We start from the raw sequence: 7,294 nt of genomic DNA on the forward strand, positions 1-7,294 counted from the left end.
CTGAAATAAATTGGATACCAACCTTGGAGTTAGCAAATTTTTTTATTTTTTTATTTTTTTTCTCTTTCAGCCCTAACCTGGACTTTCTGATAGAAATAGACTTAATTCCTACTTCTAAGTCTCTACTAGTTACTAGGCTTAGGAGGACCACAGTTAGTTAAGCATTCAAAATGTTACCACAACTAAGTAATTACCACCAAAAAAAACATATGCATGATGTAATCAGTGATATTACTCACATTTGGTTCTCACCGGGAGAAAGACCACACAGTGTAGGGTTTCAGTGTAGGGTTGCAAATCACAAAACAAAGGAAAAGTTCTCGTGTATTAGGAAGAATTGTCATAAATATAGAAATGTTTAGTTTGAAGATGGAAAATGAGCATTCTTCATTCGTTATGGCATTTACAAGTTCTGTCTAGTGGATATGGATGGGAAGGAAATGAAGTAGGCAACTGGGCATTTGAGTAGACTTTGATTAGGGAGAAAACTACATCTGACCTTATTCTTTCGCAAACTTAGAAAAAGAAAATTCTAGACTTTTTAACAGGGAGGGGGGAAATGTTAAAGGTTGTTTATGCTCCAAAACAAAATTTTCTTCCTGCACATACTGATATGTAAGACCTTGCAGCATTCTTTATAAATGTACACGCAGAACTAGAGGAAACAGTAAACAGAGGAAATATTCATTATGTTGCATTATAGTTACTTCCAAAGGTACACTAAATTGCATCTTATTTGTGATGTTAGGTTGGTCTCTAAGCCGTACAAAGTCCCTTATCTCCTTGTCAGCAGATTAAATACTTGCAGTGAAAGAACAGACCTCGCTGGTGAATCACAGAATACTCATTCACATTTTTTCAGCCCTCTGGCATGCAGTACTGTCTCAGCTGCTTTGAAGGATTACCATTTGCATTGATTCTTCTCCTCATAGTGAATATTACTCAAATGTAGCTAACAGAAAGGGAATTTACCAGGGTCCTTCTGATCCAGAGAGCAGAAAAGCCTGTATTATAACAAAAGCACTTCCTAGTGAGTACTGTACTGACAAAGAGTCAATACCATTGCTTGTCACTGGACTCTTCAAATGACAATGAAACAGGTGTGTGTAGGAAATGTTTATGATGAGATTTCTAAAAATTCTCTGCATCGAGCCAATTTTGCTCCCTCAAAGCCAACTGGTTAAAAGAAGACAGTACTGTTGTAGGATAATGTTGTAAGTGCTCCCACCAGTAATGCTCTGTGGTTACTCTGTAAGATGCTATCTTTCTGTTAAGTTCTGAAAGTTCACGTAGGTAGCATGTGCACAGAATGGTTTTCAAGTTTTCCATGAATAAACTACCCACTCTGCTCATTTGCTGCATGTGAAATATATCTATTCCACTGCCATCTGTTGAAAAGTCTGAGGTTTCTAAATCAGCATTACTTTAACATCTGACAAAGACAAATAGAATTTCACACACACACACACACACACAAAAAAAAAAAAAAAAAAAAAAAAAGTTTAATTACATTTGTTTGTGTTCTTTTTAACCAGGCATGCATATTTTGCTTTAGTGGGGAAAAATTAATAGAAAGGATGGAAGCATTCAGATATTCAGATTTATTCTGAAGATTTTTTTCCACTAGAGCACATTCTTTTCAGGTTTCATTCCTGATTGATTGGAAGGGCAGAGGTTGCAGATATTTTAATTTCAGCTTGCTGATTATACATATTGCAGATGGTGAAGATTAGAAAAAATAATTTTGTGTATCTGATCAGTTGTTTTTTGTTTTTGTTTTTCAAAATTTGCTCATCTCTTTCCACACGTGCAGGGAAAAAGAACTGTAACAACTGAAGAATAAGTATGTTTTTTTCTGGAGGTATCCTAAAGCTAAAGATTGCTTAAATTTGCAGCGTGACCAGACTGAAGCAGTGTTCTTCCAAGACACCTTCCAACGCTGTTGTTCTAAAACCCAACTGAATACCTAAATACAACTTTTCAACAAACTGAAAAATATTTTTACTCCACTTACAACATATTCTAGATTGATCAGAGAAAGTCTATTGAGCTTTAATCACAAAAGCAGGTAGTCTTTGTAAAATTCAGTTGGTGTGACAACTAAGCCAAGTGTATACTCTTGTATATAAAATCTAATTTTATATTTTCTGTATGCTTTTCCTATCTACATTTCATTATTATGCATAATTATACGGGCATCAAACTGTAGATTGGAGTGTCATTTCACCAGCAGTTCTACTTGAGTCAGAGCACTTCTGTGGAGTCATTCATTCCATTCAGTCAGATCAGGTCCTGAAATCAGGTCATGCACATCTACTGATAATAAAGACTATAGAGACTCTGAAGCTGCAGGATTTAATGCATTTGGAGTTCAAAGTATCAGTGTCAGGAAAATGTGCATTACCATTCACTGTCAATGGTATCTGCTTCAAAGATTGAATAGGGAAAGACTGCAATAAACTTCATGGAGATTTTAGGAGCAAGGTTTTTAAGCCAAACATTTCTCTTTACACTAAGATGCTCAAAGCACACAACAGAAAATATTAGCATGTTTTGTGTGTGGTTGTTTTTTTTTTTTTTTTTTTTTTTTTTCTGTTATGCTATATTTTTTTCTGTCCAAAAAAAATGTTTGAGATCTGACATTTATGTGGATATATACTGTGCTGAATTTTTCTAAATATATTACCAGCAACTTGCTCTGAATTTGACTCTCCTTTGCTAAACATTTTTGAGAAGCCAATATCAGTAAACTAGTCAGGAATAACACCTGGAAGATAAGCTTTACTGGGTAGGGGATTAAGGCAGAATTGAATGACTCCCTTTCTGAAAAAACAGCCTTGCTTCTCTAAAAACACAGATTGCTGTTTGCTACTAATGGGTGCCTTGAGTAGCATTACAGCAAATTGCTTTCCTTGATGGCATAAACTGAATACACAGCAAACATGAACACTTAGTTAAAATGTTAGCACATCAAAAGTCACTAAAGGAAAATAAGTGTTTTCCAGAGAAGGGCTTTGTATGATCATAATTGAACTATTTCTGTTTCAGAGAACTTGTGCCATTTGAAATGGGAAGCAGAACCAAAGTTTCCACTGCCATAACTGCATAATCATTCTGCAGCCATGAAAAATGAGTGTTAACTGCAACCAAATCACAATGGTAGGAATAAATTAACTGTTGTCCACCAGGCCACAGGATCCAGTGTGGTCCCCAAAGAATGTCTGGACAGCTCCAGTCCCTGTCCCAGTTTGGAACTGCAGATACAACACCCGATTACAGCAGCAGGCTTACAACCTGCTGCAGTGACATCATCTTCCCCCCAACTCACCTTGATTAGCTTGTGTTATACTGAAACATCCCTGCACTATGAAATTCCACAGAGGCACTGCAGAATTACAAGAAGGTAATAAGTATCAGTAGGTGGTCTTATAACTGGCTTAATTTTTTGAATGGAACAAGTTAACTCGAAGGAATTGCAGGACATATTTTAGTATAGTAGTTTAGCCCTCTGTAATGCTCTACTTGCACAGCATGAAGTAAGGGCAAGGCAATGAAGATTCAGATGGCCTTGAGTTCAGACTTGGCCATGCTTCATAAACTGTTTTTGTTTTGTTTTTCCCATAAGGAAAAAATCTGTTTATTCTATTGATACAGATTAGGTTTGCTTTTTGATCCAAAGCCATAAAAAACAAACAAACAACAACAACAACAACAACTGTTCAGCTTACTCTAGATCTCAATATAGACAAACCATAAACTAGACTATGCATGAATACATTATAATAGCTTCACATATGTGTATCTGACAGAACTCTGTAGCTGTCCTAGTGCAAGAAATTAATGTAGTAGGAGACATAGAACACATAAGGAATATGTTTCTACTGGAAAGCAGAACACATTTGACACCTTGGAATTGGGATTAAAAAAAGGTCAAAATAATCCACTTCTCACTGCAAATTTGTTTGTTAATACAAGTGGACACTGATTAAAATTCTTTTGTAGTATAAATCACTATTGCTGTACTAGATGTAACAACAGTGCCACAACTTACTGAAGAATCTGGTATTCTGCAGCCATGTATTTGTACAGATTCACACAGAGCAGTCTTGTTCACTTTAATCAGCATACAAACCAAAAGACTTTCTTAAATATTAGACCAATGCTAGAACACTTGGGCTGCATGTTTTAGTTACTTAGTTGTTTTCTGGATTTGACTTGGACTGAAGAACAAAATATGGAAATTTTTCAATCAATTGGTCTCAGATTCTTAGAAGATTGCAACTCACCCTTCTTCCCCTGACAACAGGTTTTGGTAATGAAAACCATTACTGCTTCTATCCTTTCCTGATAGCTGCAGCAACAGCAATTCATCTCTACTGACCAAAGGCATAAATGTAGCCTGGTGTTTTTACCACATTTTTTTTTCCCCTCCCACATTAAAAAGATGCTAAAGAGCATCTTTAGGTAGGAGAAGACTCAATCTGTGAACTTCTGTACCTAATTCAATGCCAGTTCATCTTATCTGGCAGTTTTAATCATACAGAGAATGAAAACAAAACCAAAAGCAACCAAACAAAAGACCCTTGTTTTAGGTAGCTCTCCTGAATGTAAGATTACATTTTGCCATCTTTCTTATCTTGAAATAAGCAGCAAAGTATAGTATGCCTGCCCTAGTGCTTGCTATAGGTAAGTTTTCTTAAATACTTATTACTAACAGGCTCCATGGTCCTTCAGGGGCTATTAAGTCAATGGTTTGTGAAGCCACAGAAGAATCTGAAACATCCACTCTGAAGACAAATGTTTTAATTCAGTGATTTTTTTTTGCACTCTTAGGACTAAGTTATGAGGGGTGAAAACTGTGTATTGTGTCCTCTGCATCTTTCATGGTCAAGGCCTCGTGTAACTCTGTCCATTTCTGGTTACAAAGCAGAAAGCATTACAAACTTTGGAGTTGGTTGTTCCTACATGTTCTGTTCAAAGCACTTAAAGATTTACTATCTTCCAAGGACATCAAATATGGTAATTTAATAAATAACAATGCTTTAAGAAAGGTAATAAGGGGGAGTTATAAAACATGTTTTAATAATAGAGGAGAAATTAATTAGTGTTGGTTTTGTGTTTTGGATTGTTTTTAAATGAGCCATACAATGACTTTTTTCCATACTGTCATGTTCAGCATGTAAGTTTCTCAGAAGACCGGCTTACACTACAAGGGCTTATTGCCAAATATTTCCTTTTATCACTAAAGGTATACATACAAATCTGACGTAAGCTAGTAAAGTCTGGTTTTTGTCTTGTCCAAACCAAATCTACTTTCCCAAACAAGAGAATTCTCTCAGCCAACACCCAGGCATCAATAAAAACACCACTGATACAATAACCCTGGCAGCTACAAGCTCCTAGCTTCTATTTGCAGAGTTAAGTCTTCCAAGTTCCATCTCTGAGAAGCTTCTCACACATCTCCATCTCTCAGTTCTGTTACATTTAACATAAAAATATTCTTCAGTTACCATGAAATGGTTTACATATAAAAATCAGATAATATTTTTGTTAAAGTTGATATTCAAATAATTTAAAATTTCCAAATTATCACAGATTAGAACAGGTCTGTATCTTTTAATTGCTACAGGTGGATATCTCTTGCAGACACAAAGTCATCTAATGAGGCTGGCTTTTATTAGCAAAATGGTTTAATAGCAGTGTCATATCATACAAGATCTGGTAGAGGAAGGTTTTGGTTTTTTGTTTGTTTGTTTGTTGTTGGTTTTTTTAAGTATGGCCCAATGTAGCCCTTTCACACACACCATATATATTATAAAGTAAATAGTTCCTGATGGTCAGCTTCGTGGCAGTAACTGCTTCTCTGCAAATGTCTACATTGAAATACAAATAAATAAATAAATAAATAAATAAATAAAATCCCTGTCTTTCATTCAAAGGGAGGCTGTTGTGATTTTCCTTAGGCAGAAACTGCCAGGCAGAAGCATGCGCACAGTTTACTGTCATCAACTGACCCATGGTAATTTTTCCTACTACAGTAACTTGTTTGTGTACCACAGACTTTGGACCTGAAGGTAATTAGTGCAGAGACTGATGAATGAGGAACAGGAGCTACAACACTTGCCTTGCCACAGTGACTGATCTGTGATCAAACAAGGTTTCAGTCACTCTCTAGGCTGCTCTACACAGGAATTATTTATAGGTATAAATATGTCAATACCAGGATGAGTGATTTTTTTTTTTTACAAAAGTATGAGAACTCAACAAAAAATGGATACAGTTACACCTGCATTAAAATGTGTTGCAGATCTATGGTTTATTCCCTCCCTGCCCTCCTGGGAAGGGAGAAAAGAAAAAAAAAAACGGAACCAAATGAAGCACATATATACAGGCAATTATTTTTTAGCCTTTTTTTTTTTTTTTTTTTTTTTTTGTCCAACACAAGCAATTATTTAAATTAAAACTTACTTACAACATTCTTTTTGATTAATAATAATAATTATTATTATTATTATTACAAATAGTTATTTACACTAGCAATTATTTAAATTTAAAGCAATTAAAAATTCCACTAAAATGGAATAAGAAAATCTGATGACAAACAAATAAACATGATACTGAATTTAAAAGCAGCAGTGAATACTATATTCAAATAATTTTATGTAATTCAGTAAAAGGCCTTAAAGACTATCATTTAAAAATAAGCGACCATCTTCTTAAGCATTCTTCCCCAGCAGGATTTACTAAGGAAGCAGGTTCAGGAGCCCAGGAGCAGGCAGCACCGGGAGAGAAGTGCGCGCTGAGCAGGGTGCAGGCGCCACCTCGTGGCTCATCGCTCCTGAGCACGCAGCTAAGGGGGCAGCAGGGCTGTTGGCTGAGCTTACAGGCCCCTTCCCGAACTCGAAACAGCAATCACGGTCTTAATCGCAATTTTATGTCTCCATAATATATTAAATAAAATCATATAAAATCAACGGGTTTTTTTCTTTTTTTTCTTTTTTTCTTCTTTTTTTTTTCTTTTTTAAGAACAGAACCTGATCTCCTTCTATGACAAAGTGACGCGCTGGGTGGATGAGGGAAAGGCTGTGGATGTGGTCTACCTTGACTTCAGCAAGGCTTTTGACGCCGTCTCCCACAGCATTCTCCTCAAGAAACTGGCTGCTCTTGGCTTGGACTGGCGCACGCTTCGTTGGGTTAGAAACTGGCTGGATAGCCGGGCCCAAAGAGTCGTGGTGAATGGAGCCAAGTCCAGTTGGAGGCCAGTCACTAGTGGCGTCCCCCAGGGCTCGGTGCT

This window comes from Aythya fuligula, chromosome 9, assembly GCF_009819795.1.
Source record: "Aythya fuligula isolate bAytFul2 chromosome 9, bAytFul2.pri, whole genome shotgun sequence".
Lineage (NCBI taxonomy): Eukaryota > Metazoa > Chordata > Aves > Anseriformes > Anatidae > Aythya > Aythya fuligula.